Source organism: Spermophilus citellus (assembly GCF_964194105.1).
Source record: "Spermophilus citellus genome assembly, chromosome: 7".
Taxonomy (NCBI): Eukaryota; Metazoa; Chordata; class Mammalia; order Rodentia; family Sciuridae; genus Spermophilus; species Spermophilus citellus.
Window position 1 is genome coordinate 119,393,690 of NC_138188.1, and position 27,275 is coordinate 119,420,964.

At 41.1% G+C, this 27,275-nt stretch overlaps 1 protein-coding gene and 1 long non-coding RNA gene across 5 annotated transcripts in view; one reads left to right on the forward strand and one right to left on the reverse strand.

Moving 5' to 3' along the window:
- The window catches only part of LOC308653193 (uncharacterized protein), a 223,399-nt gene that overhangs the window by 56,353 nt on the left and 139,771 nt on the right, over window positions 1–27,275 (reverse strand). The window lies entirely within an intron of this gene.
- The window catches only part of LOC308653194, a 29,838-nt gene continuing 13,466 nt past the window's right edge, over window positions 10,904–27,275 (forward strand). For all 4 annotated transcript variants that reach the window (XR_014023007.1, XR_014023008.1, XR_014023009.1 and 1 more), the window contains exons 1-2: window positions 10,904–11,375; window positions 12,343–12,561. This is a non-coding gene — a long non-coding RNA (uncharacterized lncRNA). The remainder of the gene's footprint in view (window positions 11,376–12,342; window positions 12,562–27,275) is intronic.

Here is a 27,275-nt window from a genome sequence, read left to right on the forward strand (position 1 = left end):
GGGTTGAGAGATGGAAGATATGAAGGAGAGCCTGGATATGTGGTTTCATCAACTGAATAACTTTGTTAGTCAAGAAATAGGAGAAGTGACCTAGATCAACTCTAACTCCTGTTAAGCATTCTTTAATTTTTTTAAATGCATAACTGGAGACCTAACAGGTTATTTCTGCAACCAACACATTCTTGGTGCCAGGCAGTGAGGTACATAAGTGAATTAGGCATGGCTCCTGTCTCTGAGTGGCTCACCCTAAGGTGACAGGTAAAGAGGCCAACAGTACCTCTCTCTCTGTGTGTACATATGTTTATGTATAATTATTATGCATTATAATTATACATATGTAATTCTGCAATGTATACATAGGAGGCCACCAGCTTATTTTAGTTCTGTGAGATCAGGACTAAATCTAGTTTTGTTCACAACACTGCATCCCCAGAGCCAAGAATGAGGCCTGGCTCATCTAAACAAAAATTTATTAAATGAGTAAATGAGTGAAGGGGTGAATAAGTGACCAATAGTATCTAATCTAAAACCAGAACCAGGTTCTTCTGATCTTCAACCTAATGCTTTACTCACTATAACCTGCAGGTCCCCATTTTTCAACATCCCCTATATGCAGCTTGTCTTAATAGGTAGATATTAACTCACTGACAACACTTGCACTGCATCTACTGTTTTATATGCCAACACTGCACACTGGCTTCTTGGCCTCATGTCAAAAGACTCTGATCTAGTCAATGGAAGACTGATTTTTTTTTTTTTTTTTTTTTTGTATTGGGGATTGAACCCAGGGGCACTTAACCACTGAGCCACATCCCCAGCTCTTATTTATTTATTTATTTATTTATTTATTTATATTTAGAGACATGGTCTTGCTGAGTTGCTTAGAGCCCTCACTAAGTTGCTGGGGCTGTCTTTGAACCTGTGATCCTCCTGCCTCAACCTCCTGAGCCACGGGGATTACAGGCATGCACCACCACACTGGCAGGAGGCTGATTTTGGAGGGAGATGACATTATTATAAACTCTGCTCATCTCCCTAACTGTCAAGTGAACTTGAGCAAGATAATTTTCTTTGAACTTGAACTTCTTGTCTGCTAAAGAAGGGGAATATACATCTACCTACCTATTCAGTAATTTCATTCTGGGGAAGAACTTGGCCTTGTTGAGAATCCACTGAAGAATTCCCTGAAGTAGCTCAGTCTTTTAGGGCATTTGGACTTGAGAAGCTGACAATCAGAGTATTTGAACCTATGAACTTTTGGCTTAAAAGTAAGAGTTCAACTCTCTCTCTGGTGTAGCAGTGTTGGCTGAGGGTGGTGGCTGCACCCTGTGTACAACCGGAAACCCCAAATTGGGTTTGCATCTATCTAACCAAGGTACCTTCCCCAGCTCCACCTCCAGATGCTCCACGGGGGTTTGAGGTGAGGAGGAGGAGTTAGCGGAGCCTAGTGTCTCCGTGTTAGGGGCAAGTACAGGCACCCACATACACGGGAGAGCTGGGGGTGGGAGTGCCGGCCGGCTTCTGTTAATTTGGATGACAGCTACAGGCTGCTTTAGCCAGAAGGAAAGTGTTCTATAATCACACGACAGAGGCTTCCCCATCTTTTTCCATACATCAGTAATATTTCAATGACTTTTGCACACTTGTCTGCCTGCTTTTTAATAAGCATGGCTTTGCATTGATGTATATGTGCAAAGTCTGACCTTTTCATAGGAAAAAACATTCATAACCGAAGCCTATATATAGAAGCTTCATACTGGAGCAGATAAAGATGTAGGTCATATGACTTTTTTGTGTGTGAAGCACAGTGCCAGAGGTTCGAAACAGACAATTCAAAACTGATGAAACACTGCCACAGGCTTGAACCTTCCTAATATTCTTCAATGCCTTTAAATAATGACTTTGTTTTTGACTAGGAATTCGAATGCGACCTTCTATCACTAAACACAGGAGCCACCCCTCCCTCCTAACCCAGGAAATTTACTTTGTTTAAAAATGTATTTTGCTTTTTAGGTAACTCTATTCCCATATAAGACACAAAGAAGTTACCATCAAAATGTATGCAATGGTTAAGCATTTAAAGTGATATGATAAGTAACAAAATATTATTTGTGTGACTCATCAGGGGGAAGCATTTCCCCAGGGTCACTGTTACCTAACTGAACATAAACCAAATTCCCCAGCATTCTAGGCCAGTGTGCTCTGGAAGGTGCTGATTTTCCAACAACCTCCTCGGCACCCCTTTTTATATTCTTTGTTCCATAAATCTTGTGTTGTCTGTGCCTGCATGTTTCTTTGTCCTTGCCTTTGTCTCCCTCATTCTGTCTTCTTGGGATGCTCTTTTTGGACCTTTCTGCACATCCCAGTCTGTTCTAAAATGTCTGACTCAAATGCAATCCTCTTCATGAGTGCTTCCTTCTCTCCCTCCCCTGTCCTTTCCAAGCTCTTTGCTTCATAGTCTGCTCTGAATTATACTTCTGGTGTCCATGTCTTCTGTTCCATTCTGATAGGGTGCAAACTCTTTGAGGACAGAACAAGAGTAATGTTTGGGGCACTTTGTAACATACAAAGCACCTATAAAATGCATTCTTGCAAAATGTTTATTGAGTAAATGCATTTGGCTTGGGAATGTACTAATAGTGATTTGTTGAGTGTTTATTACTCATTTAATTGTCACCAATAAACCCATGAGGTTATTATCATTGTTGTCACCTTCAACAGCTAAAAGAACTATAGCTCGTTGAAGTTCAAAACCTTACCCAATGTCACATAGCTAGCAGGAAAATAGGCCAGGATTCAAGCCCAGGCCTATCTGGCTCCAGGGTATGCTGGGAGCTGGCTTGCTCTAGTTTATAAGAGCTGATGGTTAAGTTTCTGAGATTTTGTGAACTGGTTGGAAAGCATTATTAAAAATTAAACCATATAGACATATAATAAGTTATTTTAAAAATAATTTTAATAAACACTTAAAATACTGCTTTTCACGTAATTTGACATTTTTATTATTAAATATACTATTGAGATTATTTAATGCCTCTTTTAGTTATATGTTAGAAATAAATAATGCTGCACTGCTGTGTATCTCTCCCAAATTGGACATTCAGTGATGTTACATTGGTTGTTTAAAATTAGCCATGCTGAAAGTATGGTATATCAAGGATATTGGCAGACACAACAGATGAGGGCGTCCCACCTCAGAACCAGTTACACATGTGTAAGAGTACCATTGGTCCTGACTCAAGGTCAGGTTACACTCCAGAAAGCAACACACTGTGGGCCCAAGCCTGACACACACTCATCCTTTTCCAGGTTTGAACTTTACCACTAGTAGGACCTAACTTTGGACCATCACAGACAAGCTGCTTCCTGATAATAGAAAATTGACCTTTATAAGACTCCTTTGGGTTTCAAAGTTGGAATGAAAGTAATTCTTGCTAGTTAATTTATGCCTACACCCATATATCTATATCTCTACCACAAATTTAATTATGTTCATCATCACATCCTGTACATAAGAATATAAAATTCAACTCTTAGAGAGTAAAATGTGAATTCCAAAATATGGATGTAAATTTCTTTCTCCAAATTTACATTAATGTAATAACCCAATGTTTTATCTGAATGTCCTCAGTACCTGGATTTCACATGTCTCCGCACCTTATACAGTCTATGTGGATTCATAAAGTGAGATTTGAACTTAGAATCAAAGGTTATGGGTGTCAGTACTAGTTCATTAACTCAAGTGGAGCTCAGTTAGAATTGCTGTGCCTCAGTTTCTTCATCTTTCCAATGAGGAATTTGGCCCCGATGTCCTTTAAATATTCTTCTGTCTCTATTTCTAAATGATACCACACTTTGTTCCTTTTCTCTAGAACTCTGTTCTTGCATCTATAAACAATGGAGCATCGAGCTTGATAAAGTCCTTTACAGGATTCATGTGAAAAGCTGTTTGCTACTCAATGTGTCATTCCTATCAGACAGAATTGTGCTTTGCCACCAGAAAAATACCAGGTATTCTGCTGAGCACCCAGAACTCTGATGCCAAGAAAGGAAGGACTTGGAGATGAAGCAACTTTTCTGAGCTCTACTGCCTCTAGGCCAGTCTGCTACAGTCCCCAAATCAAAGGCAAGTATGTGGATGGGAAGAGTACCTCTCCTTTTCCCTTTAGACAATCTAGAATATGAAAGAAGTAAGGGTGAAAGCTGTATGGAACTTTTAATTCGACACCCAGCCGGGTCTTCAGTGATAGGGGCCGGGAAAGGGAAGGCAGGAGACAGAACAGGTGGTGCTTCCTATCAGAGCAGAGGACAGACACGTGATGGTAACTAAGGAAAGGATTAATGTGGCGTAGCTCTCATGGTTGGCAGAGCACTATGGCCCAGATAGATTATCTCCTTCCTTACCCTTGACTCACCTGTTGACCTTGAAACTATAAATCATTTGTATCTTTATTGAAAAGTCAAAAAAAGTGTCCTTAACTCCTCATTAACATATTCGTCCTCATTCTCACCTACTCTGCTCCATATGGTCTCCAGATTATAGAGTACTGTGGCATCTATAATCTCATTCCATTCACAAGATAACTGTAAAATAGGAATTGTTACTTGTATGTTTCAAGGAAAAGAATTGGAGATTCAGACAGGGAATTGAAGCATCTTGCTCAGAATCATCCAGGTGCAGAGCTGAGACTGGAACTTAACTTTCCCTCTGAGGTTGGGGTCCTTTTCCTACCCCTGATGACTCTTACCTAATGATGTTAAAACTCTTAGCTGAGATGAAAAGCTGCTACTCACCTGAGAACTCCCAGAAACACTCTAGAGAAAGAAGAAATTGGTAACATCTGAGACTCATTGAATCCTAGAAGTGGAAGTGACCCTACACATCTCCTGGCCCAGCCCTTTCCATGTCCAGAAGGGGGAAATGGAATCCACAGAGGTGCATGGCATGTCCCAAGTCACGCACAAAGTCAGGGCGGAAGCTGGGTCTCTGACACGCATCTCCTGCCTTCACCTGCTTGTCATGCCATCTATTCAAACACTGTTCACTTTTACCCTCTCTCAGCCACTGACAAAATGAAGAGATAGTAACTACCATAAAACACTTGGCCATCATTGTAAGAACAATGTAACACTTTCCACCAGTGTGGGCATGGGCTAAAGAACCCTGAATGGAGGGATGCCAGCATGATCCCATCTCAGCTGTCAGTTTGCATTTAATCTACTCTGTGCCAGCAATTGGATTTATTGCTAGTGAGAACAGTGACTCATGCTCCTCTGACGCCAAACCAACTACTTTATCCTGCCATGGCTTGGTAAGGACACAAGTGTTTAGTATGTGATCAAAAATAGAGACCCCCTGTCATCTAGCACCTTGGGATTGGTCTTATCCAAGCCTGAGGACTTGCTCAAGCCCAAATCAGACTTTTGGCCCAATATAACCAGATAGATTTTATTTTAGGAGTCCCTGATTTATAAACCAGCCATGGAGGCTAGCAAACTACAATACCAGACAGCGTCTCATTTAGGAGTTACCTGTCCTGGGTTTATTCCAACTTCTTTTATTAAATTGGTCTGTCATTTTGGGCAATTAATTTCCTCTCTCTGAACCACATTATTCCCATCTGCCAAACAAGAGGGTTAAAATAGATGACCTTTGGAGGATATTTGGTTTGATGGGTTCTGTATAAGATTACACCTTTATCAGTGGCAACTTGCCACATCCAGGTTTTTCTATATGGTCTTCCTATGCTTTGGGGATGAGGTTTGCCAGTGGTCTCATAGGTTTTTGCTGTTTCTAAACAGACAAAGAATGCTTTGAAAGCTAAGATGAACTATACAATTTATCCTGTCTGAAGTTAACTTTAAGGATCAGCAACAGGGAGTACAACCAACTTCAGCGTTTGATGTGACTACAGCTTCCTCTTTTATTACCCTATCCCACTTAAAACCTATGTCCAGGCCAGATGGCCAGGCCAATTACCATAACCACCCAAGGGGCAAAGAAGAATTCAGGGGAAAAGCCCATGGGGCTCAAAGCAAGTGGGACATTTTATTTTAAATGTCATAGATAATAGCCTCAAGATTCAACTAGCTGAGAATTTGGGCCTAAAACTTAAGACTCTACATTTGTTTTCCCAACTGATGTTCCCCAAGTACCTTCACAGTATCTGACTCTTCACTGTGTTGTGGGAAAACAGGGAACTCTAATACCACTCTTGATTGTGCAGAGCTTAGAATCCTTCAGAGATGATCAGATATGTGCGTAGATTTCTTTCTGTAACTCCGGGCTGTTCAAAAGAGAGTGGGTTTCCATCTCATTGAAAGTGCTTCTTGAAAGGAGTGACACCATTAGTCTTGTGGATAGTAAGGTAGAATTTTAACTTAGCGTAAGTGACCGAGAAACTGGGCAGTTTACTTTTCTGGGATTCAGTTTTTTTCATCTGTAGAATGGGACAGTAGTGTCAACTTCACAGATTCTTTGTGATGTATGAATTAGAAAAACTCCTGGAATATTGTAAGTGCTCAAAAATACTTATCATTACTTTTTATTCTTAGCATCTGAGTGAAATTACTCAAAGTTTCTTGTAATCTCAAAAGAGACCCAAGCATGGCATTGTTTTGTATGTTATGGTGGACCCTGCTGAGGTCCTTGTGGGCTCCTGCTATGTGGGGTGTGAGGATTTCCTTGCTTTCTCCCAAATAATTTTGTCTTTCTCTCTTAGTGTCTCTCTCTCTCTCTCTCTCTCTCTCTCTCTCTCTCACTCACTCACACACACACACACACACACTCTCTCTCTCTCTCTCTCTCTCTCTCTCTCTCTCTCTCTCTCACTCACACACACACACACACACACACTCCTCTCTCTCTCTCTCTCTCTCTCTCTCTCTCTCTCTCTCTCTCTCTCTTGTTTCTCTCTGAAGAAGCTGAACTGTTTATCAAAAGCCCCAGGTGTAGGAGTGTTTCAAATGATTTTTGGAAACTGAAATGATTTCAGAGATAATAGGCATCAAGAATGTGGGTGTAAAATACAAACAATAGGCGAGCTCCTATCGAAATCTTTACTTTTAGGAGAGGTGGGTTTTCCTTTTTATTGCTGTATATATTTTTTTTTTCCAAAAGCATCATCACTTTTGTGGTTTGAAAATGATCTTTCCTCTGGAAATTAGACATCGCAACACAGAACACAGAGATGGGGCTGATTAAATATACACAAGGCTCACTCTGTTCAGCGAGGCTGCGCGTCCTCTTTCAGCCTACAAGAATAAATTTGCTTTGAGTCACATATTTTACATAAACCAAAGAGGTTACCCCTAAGATGAACTGTCTGGCTTCTTGTTCCCCACCCCCATGGTGTCCCACATACCATCACAGGAAGACGTTAGCAGTTTCAGGACTTGAACTTTCTCTCAAAATTTTCTTTTCTTGAACCAAGGAAGGTTTGCTTCTACATTAAAAAGTAACTGTCACTGTGTTGGTTGTGATGAGTGATGATAGACTGGATGTTCTTTTGGATGTAAAGATAATGAGATGGTATTTCTCACACAGCATGAATGTAGTACATAGTGGCCTCCTGGATTGGTTGTTTTGTCTCTATATTTCGTGAATAAGGACAAGAAATTGCCTGGGGTTGGCTAAGATTAGGGCTCTCAGGGATTATCTAGTTTAACCCATACCTGTCTCATTTTACAGATGGAGCAATTAAAGGTCAAAGAGAGAAAGTGACTTGCTTAAGGTCACACAGGGGTTAGAAACCCAAACTTTTGAGTCCAACAGTAGGACAAAAGGTGAAAACTGCAACCCCTAATTATGGCCTCAGAAACTCCAGTGTGCTCATAAAATAATATCAGTTTAATGGCATTATACAATAATATGTGATCTCAAAGGATTGTTATGGGAATAAATAAGAAAATAAAGGTGAAATATTCATGTAAAATCTGAAAGCACTAAATGGTTGGTAAAGAATGCAGAATGTCTACTCAAGTCAAAGGAATTCCCAGAGCCACTTTAGATGTCTATTTGCTGTATGCCTTCTTTCATCCTGAAGTTTCCTTTGCATAATTCAGTACCAGGAAGTTTCATGTCACTCTAGAACTAAAGATAATTTGTCTTGGTCTATCATATAGCTAGGAATCTGCAAACAAGCACAAGTTGTGGCTGAGGTTAAAAATTTTTCTAATGGCATTTGTTGATCTAAACCCAAGGCAGGAAGTCTAAACTTTAAGTGGAGAATCCCCAATGAAAGAAGTAAATAGTACCTACGATACCACACGGTCCTTCTCTCTAGAACAACTGAGATTGGAAAAGATGGCTAAAGAGGAATTCAATAAGAAGATAACGTTGGGCTAGAGAGTGAAAGTCCACATAGCTCATGGGACTGTCAAAATACAGATTTAAGACAGGGAGGGTTACCTGTCAGATTGGGGAAGACACATTTCATGCTTGTGGTAGCAGGATCGGACTTGTTTGGAGCCAATCATAGGAGGAAGTTCCCATGAGACAGTGTGGTTAAGAACTTTCGAATAATCTAAATTGATAAAACATGGAATCAGGCTGCCCCTGGAGGTAGTGAGCTCCTTATCACAGAGGCATTGGAAGCCATACAAAAGGCCAAACTAAGGGGGTCTGCAGATTGGGGAAAGGCCCCTTTGGTTTGCCACACCCCTGAGTCTCAAATTCCTTTCTCCAAAAAGGAAGGATGCTAAAGGAGTCAGGGGAGACAGAATGACAACAGGCAGGATGAAAAATCCTTGGGCAGCCTTACCTCTCCTCTCCCATAAGAGGAGAATGATGAGATTTCACAATGGGGGAAATGAGAGAGCAGTAAATTTCCAAGGCAATAAAAGGTACTGTCTCTAGTTCTGTGCAGGCAACATATGGAAGTCCTTGCTTTTAGATGGATTGTGGGGTTTTTTTTAAACACAAAGCCTCTGTGGCTAAAGTGATGGGATCCAGATTGTACAGCTGGAATTGCTCAACTTTAGGTGGCACCCAGCTTGGGGGACCACACTGCATGGCCTAGCACGTGCTACACTGGCAGGGGGCAAGAAGTGGGAGTTTGTGGTACTGGGGGTAGTTATGAAATTTTTCTTGGAATCTGTGCTGCTGCTTTAAGAGACCAATGGGATCATGAGAGAACTCTCCACTGTTTACCAAAGGCCCCATGGAATGCTGACCCATGAGATCCACATTCTAGGACCAAGTTGGAGGAATGTCGCACTGCCATAGCCCCCTCCTATGTACATGTGTATATAAAGACTCTGAGAAGGGCTGAAGCAAAGCAACCCATTTCCTTTTGAATCATCATGCTTTTCACTAATTTATTTGACCTTAATAACCAGGTAACCATTTTTCCCTAGAGCTACTGCCATCCTGGGACCTGACTCAACAGACACATGGACCTACCCAAGTGTTAGAGCTGAAAGCAATACTGAACTTAATGCCATTTCTCCATTTTTTCTTAAATAAAGAAAGCAGAGGCCTGGAAGGGTTATGCCAATTATAATGACTAACAGCCATTAACCCTGCAAGAATACAAAACTTAAAATGTCCACAAATGACTGCAACGTGAGATTATGAATTATGATGGAGTATTACATACTATATAAGGTTAGATGCAATCAATAGAACTGGGGCCTCTGACTTTTACTATCACTGTGAGGGCCTGTCTTTCCACATTTATTAGCATAGGGTTCCCTCATTTGTACAACGGAGAGTATAATGCTGGTGTGACTGACCTCACCAGGAGAGAGAAAGGATGTGAGCATGGTTGATAAACTATACTGTGCTATCTAAGTGGTAGGGATCCTTCTTCCTCCTCTTACTTGCTACAGACAGCATTAGGAGGATGTGTATGTTTTCCATTGTTTTTCTGTCCATAAGGGTAGATTGCACAAATTGGTCCACAGACTCCATCTTTTAACCACTTTTATGGGTTAGTGAGGTGATCCATTACCTCCCTGTGGAAGCTCTCAGCAAAGCCAGTTGACTCCTAGAATGGTACACTAAATCTGTGACCATGTCCTCACACATGGTTAAAGTGCCTAGCATGGAAGAGCAGAAAGTAGTGAGCTTGGTCATACCCTTCACAGATTTCTAGCTATGTGACTCCTAGTACTCTTAAACACCAAAAAAAAAAAAAAAAAAAAAAAAAAAAGAGGCTTCCAAATTCTGTTGCCAGGGCTAAAAATAAAGAGGTTGAAAAAGAAGAAGAATCCAGCAATATCATCACTGAAAGAAAAGTGGGGAGATGGAAAGACTGGGTTGATGAAGTCTTGGTATCTTATCTCTGGAATGTTATTGATGCTCTGAGTATAGTGTGAGATCTTAAGTGAAGTGAATTGGTGGTTTCAGTTCCGGATATGGTATGCAAAGAAAAAAAAAAAAAAACCTTGCTCTTTGAAATTCAGCACTTCCTCGTCTGTGCTTCAGGAAGCCACACGCCTGATGCTGAGCGTGGAAACTGACTCATTTCTGGCCCTTTGAGATTAGCCTCTCCAGCCCCCAGACTGTGGGCAGAACCTGGGGCCTAGTGGGAAACCAGAATGGGGTCTGCCCTAACCTGGAGAAGAAGGAGATAGAACATCATTGATGCACATCTCTAATGTGCTTGCTTTCCAGTAGGTTCTATGGCAATAGATCTTCTGGAGTGTCTTCAAAGCGTTTCAACTTGTAGTTGGCCGTAGTTAAGTGGCCCGAAATGGCAGTAAATGAAAACACAAATGTCATGCTTCCCAACGCCTTCTTTTCAGGGTCACATTAAAGGAAGTTAGCCAGCTAACCTGCCTAGTAGAACAACATGACCCTGAGGTTTTAAATGTCAAGGGCATCCTCTCTTTTCTCACCAACAAGCCCTAAGAAGCAATGATCTGTTCTTCTCCTTGACTGTCCTAACAACCTGTTGATTTGGTATCCTGGGTGCCACTAGGGTAGGAGAGGTATCCTATATTTGTTTAGAAGAGAAAGGCCTGTTGGAGGCTGAATTTTACCTGTTAAAATGAAGCATGAAACCCAGGATGACCAGGAGCTTCAGGTATTCTGAAAGTGACCATGTCAAGTTGACCATTTAGACCTTAGAACTGTGGTTTCCTGATTTTCTGCAGACCATCTCAGCAAGGGAAATAACCACTAAACCATTGCTTAATTTTCATCAACATACTTAAAAAAAAAAAAAAAAAAACTTGCCTAGGGATAATGAGAAGAGTGCTGATTTAAGTGAGAGGTCAGTGAGAGATCAAGCAATACTGGGGGAAGAAACCAACGGGGGGGCCCTGCTTAGCCCCTGAAGAGCTGAGCTTCCCAGTGCAAGCCACTGAGGATCTAGACCTAGTGCAAGCCACTGAGGATCTCCAGGCCTCACTTTCCTCATCTGTAAAATGTGAGCACTAATGAGAAAATGAGATTGTATATGTGAAAATATTTACTTTATGCATATTAAGAAACTATGCAAAGATGTATCATTACCATTGTATATAAGCTCTTAAATATTAATTATTAATCTGTGTTAGAAATGAAATTACAGACTTCATCATAAAATAATAATTAATCTTCCAAATTTTCCTATCAGGAAAGCTTTTGTGAAACAGATTATTACATTTTAAACTTCTTTGCATGCTACTTACTTCCAGAAAGGATTTAAAGTAACTTATAATGTTAAATATAGTTATAACAGGATCATTAGAACACAGATAAAAGATTGAGGACTTGTCATGGAAAAAGAGGATAGTTAGAGGGGAAAACCCAATAATTTTAATAAAGAATAATTTTAATAAATAATTTTAATAAAGCATAGAGTATGATTTTGAGCTTCCCAATGGCTTAGTTAAAAAAAGAAAATGCATGGTAATATGTAGCTGTCTTCATCTAGTAAAGGAAGAATTGTCATGGATCAGGGTCAACCAAATCCTTTCTGGCCCTAAATTTCACAAATGTATCATGTGCATTCTTATTTAAGGGATACCAAAAAGTAAATTTGATAAATAAAAGTAAATGGATAGGATCTTAGAAAGGAAATGCAGCAAGGATATTGTTCCAGTCTAACCACTAGGTGATATTTCCCTTTGTGAATCAGTGCGTACCTTTCCAGAACTAAACAAACAGCAAGATGATTAATAGAAGTAGCAGGCAGCCTGCCTTAGGAAAAAAAAAAAAATAGGGCAGTGAAAATCAGAATACTTGCTCCAGGCTGGGGTGTGCCACAGCCAGGGTGTGCACAGAGGCATCCACCATTTTTCACTTCAGGGGGCATCAGGCAGGCAAGGCAGTGTGCAAGGTGCCTGGCACAAGGTCACTTGGTGTCTCTGAAACTGATTCTGCATTCTGAGCTCCTTAATATGATTTTTTAGGTCACAGTGTTCTAGGCAAAGCTCCCTGTTGATGTACATCTCTCATGCAAGATTTAGATCACCTCTTTTCGGGCAGAGCTCCATGGAAACACCGCCCATGATTTCTGAAATGGAGTCTGATTGGGTCCCCGTAATGCCCAGCTGGAGTGGACAGCAATCTCTGCAGTTGACACATTGCTGGACAGTTGGCAAGCCTGAGACTACCAGAACCTACTCCTTGTAAGCTATTATTATTCTAATGCCAAAGTAAATTCCTATTTACATAAAGTGGCTGGGGAATGGAGTATTCTGGGCAATGGAAAATTCTGGTTCATCTGGTTACTGTCCATATCATCTACTGATTCTTGGTTTCCAAATAAGTAAATTACAACATACTTTGCTAAACATTAAAATGATACTGAGTGTGATTTAAGCTTTCTTTGGATGATTCATAAGGTACTCCAGGATCTATTAGCACTTAATACTGTCATTAAGATTTTAACTTCTTATTTTCTTGCATCTGGGGTGCAAATGCAGGTGTGGAAAATGGGGCTGCCTCTGTGGTAACCCCGCCACTGGAGTTGTGGAGTTGCTGGGAACTTGAACCATTTTATCCTTGCTATCAGTTTGTGCTATTAGTTTGTTGGCAAGTGAAATAATACACACAGACATGTTATCAAGGTGTCAGGTGGACAGTAAGTTATTGGTTTGGGCTGGGGATGTGGCTCAAGCGGTAGCGCGCTCGCCTGGCATGCGTGCGGCCCGGGTTCGATCCTCAGCACCACATACCAACAAAGATGTTGTGTCCGCCGAGAACTAAAAAATAAATATTGAAAATTCTCTCTCTCTCTCCTCTCTCACTCTCTCTTTAAAAAAAAAAAAAAGTTATTGGTTTACTATTTCCCCCACAAAAACATCAGGAGACAAAAAGAAAAAGAAAATAATCCAATTCATTTCACTACCCACTTGGTAGTTGAATTCATAGAACATTTGTTCTGTCAGGGACCACAGAGATGATATGCTCAATTTTATCATTTCTTATAAGAGAAAACTTGAGCACAGAGAGAAGGAATATGACTCCTCTAAGCCTTCATGGCTAGTAAGAGTTACAGGTTGATAGTAGAACCCACATCTTTTGGGGGCTAGGGCTAAGGCTGTTTAGCAGAAGGGACCTTTCCCATACAGAGTTTCTGCTTCTGCACAGCCAGAGATAGAGAGAGAGAGGTGGGTCTTTTGCTCAGGGACTCTGGGAACTTGCCATATCAAATCTGTTTGAAGGTCATCAAAGTCCTCTTCTGTATGAAGGCCCTGGCTCTGGCCCTGAAACAGTTCACAGGGTAAAGGACTAATAAAGTCCCCAGGATTCAGTCAAAATGAAAACCTTTCAAAAATAGCAAAGAGCCACACAACTCCCCACATCTGCAAGAGAAACTTTTTAAAAAGCCACCCAGACAGGTTTAGATTTCTAGCTTCTTTCTTTGCTTTGCCTAAGTTCTAAGGCTTGAATCATTCCTATCTCTGCCTCTTGGGTACTTTTAAAATTGAGTTTGTACTAACTGAACTTCCAAACTAATTGACTGTAAACTCCTCCTATGAAGGAAGGGGAAGAAGGAAAACAAGGATTTGAATTCTGTGCATTTTTGAAAGGCAGGTTCAGCCTTTTTAAAAAAGAGTTTCTCTGTTGGTTTAGAAGAATTTTCTCTTTCTGAGCTTCAGATCCTGATAGGACTCTTTTGCTCTTAAAGTCTTTGAATTCTCACTCCTTCCTTTGATGCTAGTCCTGGAATCCTGCTGTCTGCACGAGAGATCTTCAGTACCTTCCAAAAAGAAGGCAGAAATCTTGCATGAAACTCCAGGGTCAGAAGAACCCAACTTGGGTTTAATTATTGTCAGAACAGTGCACTTGATATCTGGACTTCTACATTGTATCCCTTTAGCTCCAGGGAACTTTTTTTTTTCCCCCAGGGATATCTTTGTGTGCCTGTGTGCACATGTTTTTCTATTTTCTGCAAATGCCTTGTGTTGATTACAAATAAACACTGAATCTCCTAGGAGGGGACGATAGAGGTCATGCATCTAATCCTGCCCGAGGTTTAGTCACTACCCTGCCACTTCCTTCCGGTTCCATCCAGGTAAGAGAGAGAAGCAGTTAGGAGCTCTCAAGACTCTGCAGTGTCCCCACTGCCCACAAGATGCATTCTGACTGTGGAGATTGGCACTCAGAAGTAGGAAGAGGGCTTGGCAAAAACTGGCATAAGGATAATATTTTTAATTAAATAATGAGTCAGGTTTCTGGATGTGGCTGACTCCTGCTGTCTTACACTTCTAACGTGCTGAAAACTCTCCTTCCCTTCTGTTACCACCCTCTGCTGTGGCCCAACACTGCTTACCACCTCCATTACCCTACTCTCTGACCACTCAATATACTTGTTAAAGCATTTTTCCCAACTGACATGGACAATCCTCAATCCTGGTTATTGAACATACTTCCTTCTTTATGAAATAGTTTCTCCTTCCTTGTCCAAATTTCCATCCTTTATCCAAAGGGCTTTCTTCTCTGTGCCCTGAATTACTTACCAGTGTCACCTGAGGCAAATGGCTGATCTCCCTCATGGGACTGTAGACTCCCTGAGGACAGGGGCCATTTTACTCCTTGGATTCTCAGTCACACCTAGCACAGGGTTGGGTGTGTAGCTGGCACACAGGCCTTTTGACTTGAGCTGAGTCTTAGGTGATCTTCAGTAGTCTGATAGGAGGAAATAGTGAGACTTCACTCTTTCTCCCTCCACTGGAAGCTGAGTTAGGGATTCTTTCTAAATTTACACAATTCTATCCTGAACACCACACCCACGGGACGATGGGGTAAGCAAAGATGGCCACGGGAGCTATGTGGCATAGCGGTGCATATATGCTTGTCCGGGCCATTTCATGGACCTGGAAATTTACAGGAATGTATAGCTGTGCTCTTGCTCAGCCAGCTCAAAACCTGTTTTGCTGGAGGCTTCTTCCCTCAGCAGGTAGGTTGGGGTATTGTGAATGTTGCCAACTGGAACAGGAGGACACCCAGCCCATGCCCAAGTTTTATTTATCCTAGTGCAGTAGGCCTGCAAGGTCAGGGCTCCACACACTTTATGATCCTGAATCATGTCCCTGGGGGCCCTTTGAGTTATCTCAGTCAACCAAGCCGAGAAGTTTCTCTGATTCCAATGGAAATAACCCATTGTGATTTATTGACTCTCAGACCCTAGGACATCAGATTTGGAAGTAGCCTTTAAAGTCACCTCATCTGAATCTTCTTTTCAGACCTGAAGAATAAGATCATAGTTACCTTCGTTTTTTAAATGGGGGGGGGGGCTGTATTTAATTCATTTAGTAATAAATTCATCCACTCGTAATTCCATCCTGTGACTTATCTACAGACTCATTCATTAAATATCCATTAATGCTAGGCACCCAGTGTTTTAGTCAGCTTTTTCACTGCTGTGACTACAAGACTTGACAAGAACAATTTCAGAGGAGGAAAGTTTATTTGAGGGTTCACGGTTTCAGAGTTCTCAATCCATAGACAGCCGGCTCCATTCCTTGGAGTTCAAGTGAGGCACGACATCATGGCAGAAGAATGTGGTGGAGGGAAACCACTCACATGATGATCAGGCAGCAGAGAAAGAGGCTCCATTTGCCAGACAGAAAATATATACCCTAAAGGCATACTCCCAGTGACCAACCTCCTCCAGCCACACTCTACCCACCTTCAGTTACCTCAGTTAATTTCATCAGGGGATCAATTCCCGGATTGGGTTGAGGCTTTTATTTCTCTTCTGAATCTTCTTGCATTGTCTCATGCATGAGCTTTGGGGGGACACCTCACATTCAAACTATGACACCCAGCATATGCTTGTCTCTAAACAGAAATACGTGAATAAGACACGGTCTCCACTTTCCAAGAGTTTATTATACATATCTACATACACACACAAATACTTACGATAGAATCTGGTGTGTTCAATACAAGTGTGAGCAAAGAAAGCATGCTTTGAGCACTGGAAGATGATCACTAGCCTGCTATGCTGGGAAGAATGAAGGAAGACTTTTAAGAAGAAGTAATAGGCAAATTAAACCTAGGAAGGGGAAGAGTTCTAGAAACAGAAGGGGAGGAAGGGGATCACAGAGAAGGAGGGCCTCTTCAAAGGCTCAGCCTCAGCAAAGTGTACAGCATCCCAGAGAGCAGTGAGCAGCAGGTGGGACTGCTGCAGGGGTGTGGGGTGGGGGCTGTGGTATGAATAGGGTCGGGACATGAATTACAGCTAGGGTGGTGTGGAAATGTGTTGTGCAGATCACAGCTGTGCTGAGGACTTCAGTTTTAGCTCGGTGCTCAAAAGGAACACTGTCACATCAAATTTACATTTTTGTTAAAACCTCTCTGGCCACAGTAAAAAGAGAGAGAAACTTGCTGGGATAGGGGTGGGGGATGCTATTGTGATTGTTCTAGAAATAGAGGCAGCTTTCCTACACATCAATCAGATCATGTCACCCTCTTGCTGAAGTCCTTTCTATGCTCCATATTCCTGTCCCTTACCCAGGTACCCTTTATTAAAAATGCTTACTTTATTTTGTGTGGTTTTTAGATAGTACTTATTACTATATTAGGCCATTTATTTATTCACATGCTCATCATCTGTCTCCATCCATAAATCGAGAGCACCATTAGAGCAAGGACACTGTGCATCTTACCATTTTCTCTTCAGCTGAGCACAGTGCCTGCTTGAACTGGGGGTAGGGGTGCCCAAGTGTTTACAGAATGACTGATAAGGTGTCCACCTGGGAAAGTAGTATTTGGACCAGAGAGAAGACAGCCATGAAAGCAGAATGCCAGACCCTTTCTTTCCAAATTCACGATGTGCCCAGTGTGTGGCTGGTGGCTGTCTTCAATAATGAGAATATCAAGCTGCACACTTAACCGGCTGTGTTTGCTATCCACATCTGGGAATTCCGTGGCAGGCAGCACTGTGTCCCCTGCTCCACGAGTCTCCTGCCACACATTATCAGCCTATGGAATCTTCCAGGGACCCTTCACCTTGTGCTTCTACTAGTCCCAACTCTACCATTGATGTGTTGTAGAACAAACTGTTTTTCTCAGGGCCTCAGTTTGCTAAACTATAAAATAGGTGCATTAGCCAAGGTCCTATAAGATATTTTCTAACTCGAATGCTATGAGTCTCAAGGTTTTTCTAGCTTGAATAAGTTTTTCTCTGTTTTCAGTTTTTAAAAGATGTACAATGATTATATGCAAAACTTTGTGAAATTATAATTTATTTTATGTCTCTTTGTTGTCTGCTTCAATTTCTAGCCATAAGTATTTTTACAGAGTCATAATCAGAGCATATGTCTAGTATTATGTCCCACTCTTATCCTTGAGCGTTATTTCTTATATGCCTTTCATGTTGCCACAGAGTCTTCCCATTTATCATTTTAATGGCTACATAATTTTCCATGGAGTTAATATATCATAAATTATTTAACCATACCCAAATTGTTGGGAACTTGGATTCTTTCCAGGTTCTGCTATTTTAAAGAGTTCTGAACATACAGGTTTTTTTTTTTCTTTTTCTTTTGTAGTTATTTTCCTTAGGGTAAATCCCTAGGAGTGGGATTACTAGATGAGTTTTATGGCTCTTGAAAAGTGTTGCCAAATGGCTCTCCAAAAGTATTGTTTCAATTTGTATTCAATTTGTGTTCCATGCACGCGTATGCCAGTTTCACAGAAATCTTGCCAGCGTGTTTTTAAAAATCAATTTCTGGGGCTGGGGATGTGGCTCAAGCGGTAGCGCGCTCGCCTCGCATGCGTGGGGCCCAGGTTCGATCCTCAGCACCACATACCAACAAAGATGTTGTGTCTGCCGAGAACTAAAAAATAAATATTAAAAATTCTCTCTCTCTCTCTCTCCCCTCTCTCACTCTCTCTTAAAAAAATCAATTTCCTTTATTTTTTCAAGTTGAATTTGTATAAAATGAGGCTGCATCAGGATTATCATCAGTCAGGCTAAAGTTATAATACAGTGCTTGGCAAACAGAAGCACTCAGTAATTGTTATTATATGAAGAGGGAACTTAGAAGGGGGCAAATGTGCTTGTCTTACCCTTAAACTTGTGTTTTTTTCCTGCCAGGTCAGCTTAGTGCAAATAGGTACCCCTTACCTTTAATGTTGCCTCCCATGAGAGAGCCACCAATTCTCCTCCATCCCAAGATGGCCAGCATATCTTAGCCTTAGTAGTCTTGGCCCAAGTTCTCTGCCTTGTGGATGGATACTTTCCTTCCTTCCATATCTCTATCAAGAGGGTCCTGACTGGAGATGGAATGCTTGCCTTCTTTCTCAAAGCTACTTGTGTTCATCCAAAGTTTTCTTCCCCCAGAGTTATAGTCAGTCTCATGTTCTTCCTTATCCTTCCTTATGGCTACTGCAAGATGAGGATCACTTCCCCAGGGAGTATTTTCTTCTTCAAGTTGGATTTTCTTAAGTCATCCTTTATCTTATTCAAATTTTCATCTTCTCACAATCCTGGTTGCTTCTCTCTGAGTGAGTTCTAGTTTATGTCTCTCCCTTTAAGTGTCAGGCCCATTCATTTATGAAAATTTACTGAACAACATCCAAGTGATAATCAGGATAAAAAGGTAAGTAGAATCCATTAGCTGCCCTCCGTATGCTCAATGTCCAGTAGGTCAGAGAGGAGACCAGCCCTCTAAGGTTTTGGCCTTAGAGACTTCTTAGCAGTAGGCTATTCAGTAGGTCAAGGAGAAGATACTCTCAGGTAAATCTGATGGTTGTCTTTCTTTAACCAACACTCCTTATGCTTGCTTAAATGAAATGATGGCTCTCCTACCTAGTAGAAGCTACCATATACCATTTGAAAGAAATGTCACAGTATCCCAGGGACTGGATTTTCTTAGACCAAGAAAAGAGTTCCAAAAAGGTAGGTGGTGACCACCCATGGAATAGAGCTAATCCTGGGTCATGCCTACAATGCAGACGAAAACTCCTATACATCTGCAGAGCTGAGGCTCCTGGCTATTCAGGGAACCTGTGGGAGTCTAGAGGAGAAGAACAGAGAAAGCTCAGGTTCTACTCTGTCATTGTTAGCTGATCTGCGTTATGACACTCAACTGCTCTAGAACTCAATGTATTCTTGTAGAGAAATGGGTGGGATTAGACCATCCAGGGTCTTAGAATCTATGATCCATGGAAATCCTGACAAGTCCCTCTTGACTTCTCAAAATCCTCTCTTGCTCATCCCACAAAAACACAGAAAAGAAGGTGACCTCACTGGCTGCTGGGCAGATGTTAGAGTCCACTGGGAGTCCATGTCCTCTGTAGCTACTACAGTGATTATGCCCTGTTGCAGCTAAAATCTGTTGCTGGCAGGATTCGTACTCAGTTTGCTGAGCCTGGTGCTGTAGTTGCTGCCTCTTACTTCCTCTCATTAAGACACCCCCCCCATCTTATTTTGTTTTGTTTTCCAAACCCCATGTTTTGAGTTTGCTGCTTCCCAGATCTTGTTATTAGGAAAGACCTAATTAATAACTCCTGGCACATGGAGAAGCCAGATTGGACAATCTGCCTTCTGCTTTCTTAAACTGTCTTCTGAGCAATCTGAAAGCCTGAATTTATAGCCTGGACTCAATACAATGGATTGTTTCATAATCTCAAGAAAGAATCAGGAACTCGCCACATTGCCAGCTTGAAAAAATAAAATTCTCTTTGTAGTTCCTAGTGGAAGTTTTATCCAACCTCTTCAGTTAAGAACTAAATGCAATATGTACTCTTTTCCTTTCTAAAACTTCTGTTGAGAAGACGATTCTGTGGCTTACTTCAGTTAACATTCTAAGATTTTTCCATTCCAGGTCATCAGGAGTTGGTTCCTAAAGTCTAACCCATTCAACTTTGGTGACAGCCTAGATCCATATTTGTAGCAGAATTAAAATAAAAAGTTTAGATGGTTTGAAATAAACCATTCTTGCTTTATTTTCCTTATGATTGGATACATTTTTTTTGTGTTGTCTGTAGTGCTGGAGATTGAACCTAGGGCTTTAGTCATGCTAGGAAAACATTCTACCACCAAGCCACATCCCCAGCCCCTGGAGAAAATTGTTAGGGGTCTTATTAGCATATTCTGATTTTACCCTATGTGACCACAATTCCTTGGCCTTTTCCACTTCAGGCCCAAACACTCTGCATCTCCAATTCCATCAGTTGAATTATCTAATTTCTCCATGTTAATTTAATGGATAGAACATAAATTGAACAAATGTGATAATTTAACACTGTTCACTGTGATTCTTCACTTTGCTTGGCACTGTGGGGGATGCAAATTAGAATAAAGTAAGATTTCTATTCAAGTTGCAATTTATAAACAGAAGTAAATTAGTAATTATAATACAGGGTGTAGTTATGTCAAGCTCTAATAATGGTATAAACTAGTGGTTTCAGAACTTGTCTGTACATTGAATCTTTGGGGAAACTTAAGGAAATATTGATGGCTGTATCTCATCCCTAGAGATTCTGATTTAGTCCATCTGGGGTGTATCTTGGATTTTGAAAGATTTAAAAGGTTGCCGGATGACTGTAATGTGTAGACAACTTTGGGGACCACTGGTATAATAGAAGGACTGGGAAACACAAAACATGAAACAAGGTATGTTAATAGAGAAATTGAAAAACTTTGCATGGCAGTGTTTAGTATAAAATTCTATTACAAATAATTCAGTTTACTGGTGAGGATTAAGTTGTAGGGCTTTTGAGGTTATACAGATTGGAATTAGAACCTCAGCTCTGTGTCTTAGTGGCTGTGTGCTCTTGAGGGAGTTACTCGCCCTGAGGAACCGCATTGAGGAAGAACACAGAGTGTCTAGAAGAGAGAAGGGCATATGAAGCAAAGAATGGGAAGTCAGGGAAGGGGAGAGAGACACAGGCTTTCTTGCTTAGAGAAGATATAAGGGATTGCAAGAGCAGGCTCTGAGAAGACAGAAAACAAGTGACAGATGAGATGGATCTTGTAGAGGACAGACATTCCACATGTCCAAAGTCACTCTTCTCCATCTAGACCTCTCACCCAGATAAAAGATGGGTCAATGTGTTCCTGCTGTGAACTGGGATACAAATCAAAAAGCCATGACTATGGAGCCAGACAAACATCATGTTATGACCAACTGATTAGAAGAGGATGAGAACCTCATCAGCTGCTTCTTCATATGCTCGACTTTACTCAGGGCCTTAGACAGTCCCAGTGAGAATGAAGGAAACTGAGAGAAAGTTGCGTATCAAGTGTATAATGAAAGGTCAACGGAATAAGGAATTGAGTATGAAGAAGATAGTGCTGAGAATAAAATACCTTTCTCTGAATAAATCCAGATCTGTCCAAAATCAACATTAATTGCTTTTAATAGTTCCATTGTAAGGTGTAAGTAAGGAGTGGATCTTATACTGAGAATGTTGGCACCTCAAGTTCTATCTGGAGGCCCATGACAGGATGGAAAGAAATAAACCCACATTTCCAAAGGAAGAACTAGTTTTGTTCGATTATACTGAAGAATTTCAATGAGGACGTCACATGAATTGCAAATACTTGGAGGAGGAAGCTGTAGATATTTTGCAGAAAAGAATCAAGTTATGAAATGTCGGGGCTCGAAAGGCTTTAGAGTTCAGCTTATCTAATCTTCTGTGTGTACAGGCAAGGATGTAGGGGCCCAGAGTGATGACATGATTTGTAGAAGGTCAACACTGAAATAAATGCTGAGGAGGGAAGGGAATTTAGGTCTTTTTTCTCCTAGGGATCAGTTCCCATCAGAAAAGAATTTTGTTTTGGTTTTTCAATCAGGAAGATCTGGGCTTTTCTTGGGTGACATGTTATCTTCCAACAGCTAGACCTTGTCACACACTTACAACATGGCCACAGGACTGTGCAGTTTATAAACTTTTTATTTACTCCATTTTATCATATCACTTTTAATTTTCCTTTCATGATTATCTTTTTTCATTTTTTTAAAAAAAATCAATGTCACATCGGCATTTTAGCAGCATGGTTACAGATTGTCTTTAATTCTTTGTGGCATAAGGTAAGTTAGAAAGATGGTGACTAGCTTTATTCTTGTTAGGCTGTGCTATTACCATAGAATACGACTAACATTTTCTGAATATACATTATGACCCAAATACATCATTTTTCTTAATTTTTTCAGCATAGCCACAAGTTATACATTATTATTCTCTTCATTTTACAAATGAAGAAACTGAGTGTCAGAGAAGTGAAGAAATTGCCCAGATCTCAAACTGAAAGGGTCAAGGTTGATGCCAGGTCTAAGTGACCACAGTGCTCCTGTCCTATGCTGAGTGACATTCCATTCTGTAGATATTTGTTACCCTGTAATGGGAAAGCTGCCCAAGTGCACTGAATGGCCAGAGTCCATGGTTTTCCCACAATCCTCTGCTCTTTATTCTTCATAAGTGACTAATTATTCCACTCAGAAAGACCTCAAATATTACTGAAAACAACTGGCTTCCAAAGAATTGGCTATTTTCCCTGTTTTTAATGTTGGGGGAAGAAACCCAACCAGTTATTTTTCTGTTTTGCTCCATTGCTTTACAAGAACAAAAATAATCATATTAAGATGTCAAAAATAAATTTTAAATGTGCAAATGTGGGAGAAAGACACCTCTTCTCTGAGAGAATCCAAAGAAATTTAAGTAGACTCATGTGTGCTCTTTGTGTGAAACGCAGTGGCCACAATTCAAGTAAGTCTATTAACAGCACATTAATAAGAATGAGCTGGGGATAGATGTGGGATTGCAAAATAAGTTCACAAAGTCATTTAAATTAGGAACACACTGTGCGATTGGAAATCCACACTGCCCTGTCCCTGTCATCCCAGCTGCCCCCTTGGAGGAGGCCTCATTGTTTCCACTGTGTCTTTTACTGATGAGTAGATTGGAGCACCTTCTTTGTGCCTATCCCTGACCCAGATAGGACAGGAGGACAGAGGAGTAGTTCTTACCCTCAGAGAGCTCCAGTGTGATTGATGAATTTGACTTTGGTTACACTGAACATAGCTTATGCCTGCAAAACTACTAGACTTAATAATTACAGGCAGGGTGAGGATCAGAGCTGAATGAGTGATATTGCAGATTTGGACTGCAGTAACATCTTATAATGATGGAGCTTGGGGTAACTTCAGGAATACTAATGAAGCCTGAGGATTTTATACAGAGGGGTTTCCGGGAGAGGAAGTGGCAGGTGCAGGGCAATACAGCTACTTAATGGTAACAATCATGGCTGTTAGGTATCAGTCTCTGTGCTACACATTTTGTGTATCCAAGTCTTATATAAACCATGACAATGTTATGAGGTAGGTATTATCCAAGTTAGAGAAAAGGAAACTCAGGCATAGAGTTGAGAGTTGCTTGCATGTAGTCACACAGCTAATTAGTTAGAGAGGTGGGATTTGAACCCCAGTACTTTGGACTGCAAAGTCCATTTTGCTTTTAATGATTAATAAAAAAAATGTGAAACTTCCTTTAACACAGAGAATGTTTGAATGTATTCATCGATTTATTTAGTATCTATTTTTCTGAGGACTGACTATGAGCAGATCAGGGGATATAAAATATTAATAAGTACAGATTATTAGCCTCCTGGATCTCAAAGTATAATGAAGTGACTGACACATGAAGATGAAAAGTATGGTACAAGTGCTGTGGGATCTGAGGGCAGAGTAAATAGTTCTGCCTGGAGGGAATAAGGGGCAACCTCTCAGAGATGATGAAATGTGCAATATGACTGAATTTGCCAATCAGAGAAGGACAAAAGCACTTTCCAGACAAAGATAACAGCGTGTACAAAGGCCCCAAATTGTGGGGAAAACTGATACTTTGAGGTAAGTCGTTCAGAGTAACCGTGTGGTGTGGAAATGTTGGAGCTGAAGCTCAAGATCAGATTGGGAAGAGAGTTGTGTTCCCCACCTAGAGCACTTTAGCCTCAATTCTACAGGCAATAGATTATTAGTAGGATTCTTAAACAAGAGTGTGTCCTGATTAGACTGGCTTTCTAAAAAGATAACCCAAAGAGACATGGAGCTTGGAGAGCCGATGTTGCAGTGGTCCTGCTGAAAGCTAATGAGAGCTTGAGCTGAGGCATTGTGGCTGGAAAGACAGGAGGACCGAAGTTCAATTCCTAGGGTTTGACTGATATGGGAAGGGAAGGAAAAGAAGTGATTGTGAAAGACTCTAACTCCTAGTTTTATAGCTGGAGTGGATGCATTCTCCAGGGCTGACCACAGAGGACACAGCAGATTTTATAATGCTAGAGTGAGAGGTGCAGACAAATGAATTCTCTTTTGAGTGTGTTGTTTGAATCTTCTGCAGAAAATACTCCACTGGAGTTATGAGTAGGCATTTGGGAAGACAAATGAGGTGTTTGGGAGGGTGCTGGAGAGATAGATTCAAGAGACATCAGAATATGAATGTGTTTACAGCTCTAAAACTAAATGATTGGAGTTAAGAGGCTGGGGTAATAGAAGGTGGAATATTGATGAAACTCAACATTAAATTGTGAACATCAGAGAAGGGAGAGTGGAGAACCAGGAGAGATTTTTATGACTAGTGGAGTGGTAAGTTTTTAGTGCAAATATCACTATGAGTGTGAGAGGGATGAAGGCTTCAGTCAGATCATTTGATTTGGCAAAGAGGAGGTCACCAGGGACCTCGGAAAGAGGATTTTGATTGTCGTGTAAGGGTATGTGTGTGGAGTGTTACAAGCCAGGTTGTAGTGGGTTGAGGATAGTTGAGAAGTGAGACCATTGAGGTAATGGTGAGTACTCAATAAATTGAGCTGTGAAGAGAAGAGAGATATACCAATTGCTGGATAAAAATATGAATGATTTAGAGAGTCAAGGGCACTGAGAAGTTGAAAGAAATGAGTTCAGGAAACAGGAGAGACTGAGGAGCCAAGAGGTAATGAAGTAAACTGGCAAAGCAAGTTCTTGAAGAAGGCTGAAGAGAGCCTAGTACACCAGCCACGTTGAGAAGAGAAGCTTCAACACCTGACCCAGGAAGGAAAGGGAAAAGGAGGGCTTTGCATTGTGTTTAAAAGGTAAGGAGCAGAAGCTCAAAGAAAACTTAATGAATGTTTTGGTCTGATTGTGTCCCCACAAAATTCATATGTTGAAACTTAATCTCCAATGTGATAATATTTGGAGGTGAGATCTTTGGGAGGTAATTAGCTCAGGAGGGTGGGATCCTCAAGGATAGGATTAGTACTTGATAAAGAAGACCCTACAGACCTCTCTGGCACTTTTTCTACCAACTGAGCATAAAGTAAGAAGTTAACAATCTGCAAAGTAGAAAATGACCTCAAATGATCAGAATGCTGGCATTCTGATCTCAGACTCCTAATCTCCAGAATGAGAAATCCCTCTTATCTACAAGCCACCCAGTCTCTGGTATTTTGTTACGCACTCCAGATGAAGACGATGACATTCTCGTTGCATCCCATCATTGTGTACTCGGGAAAATGGAGACACAGAGAAGTACAGTAACTTGTTCCAGTTTGTGATGCAAGTTAACTGAAGGGCTACACCTGGAAATCAAGTCTCTTGACTCACCTTTCTGTGCTCTTTTAGTTCCCCAGGTGCTTCTTAGATCTTCATGGCCTGAGGTAGGTCCTGAGACAAGGGAAGATGAGCATTGATCTCTAACAAAAGTCCTTCCTCATAAGTGCCTGGAAAGAAGAGCTTGAGGAACTTCTTCTAGTCATGGTAATGGATTCAAATATAATGCATGCTCTGAAAATCTCCTTTAAATATCTGGCCCTTAACTCTGCACAAAGAACCACATGTATGAGAACTTCAGGATCCTTGAATCTCTTCTGGCATTTGCTCTGAGAGGCTTATTTCATCTTGTTCTTTCCACACCGTCTTCACTTGCTTTTTATACCTACATCCTTTGGTTTTGGCTGGTGCTGCCATTTCCTGCCCAGCTTCTCCCTGACTGAAGATTGTTCTGGCTCATCCTTTTCTGGTCACTTCTACAGACAGGGATACCCTCATGGCAGGTCCTCACTGATGTCACCTTGTCTTCCTTGAGTGACAGACACTTGGACAAATAGGCCCCTTTGCTAACTTTAAGTTCTCTACTAATTTACAATTGTTTTCGATGGTTTCTCTAAAATTGTGAATCCAGTCACTATTTATTGAGATCATAGTGCCTGGCAGGGATTGGAGTGATGAGTCAGACAGTCTCTGCCTTTAAGGAGCTTCTCTCTAATATTAGGGAGTAAAACAGCAAATTAAACTCTAAGTGTGAAAATGCTTAGCAGGATGCCCAACTTAATAGGTGAGAAATCATTTCCATTTTTAAATGATATACATAAATAATTGAGCAAAAGGATAACGATGATTCTGATAACTAGGAGATTCCTAGATTCAGCTAGCAGCACAAGGGAATGCTTATCAGAAGAAGTCAAATACAAACATAAAGAAGGGGTCGGATTTGGGCAGGCAGAGGTAGGGGTTGTTGGGGATGAGGGCACGTTTCAGATGGAGAGAATTTGTCTGATAAGCAACTGTGTTTGCAGGTCAAAGCGACTATGAGAGAGACCCCTGAGAGTTCAATGCCTTTTATCTCATAGCAATGAAATCAAGAAATGATTCCAGGCCCAATCCTGTGATTCCTAGGGCTGGCAACCAAGGCAGGATTAGTACCCAAGACAAAGAGCTCTGGGTTCCTTCCCCACCCCCATTCTGACTCATTGTGGGACTGAACTGAGTTTTAATGCTCATTTCCGTTGGTCAAACCAGGACAATTTGAATGCACCTGCCTCACTTCTGTCACCCCTGCCTGGTGAGGGTGGCCGTTGTGAGGGGCAGGGAGCACTTCCTAATAATGCTTCTGTGGCTTAGGCCCCACGTGA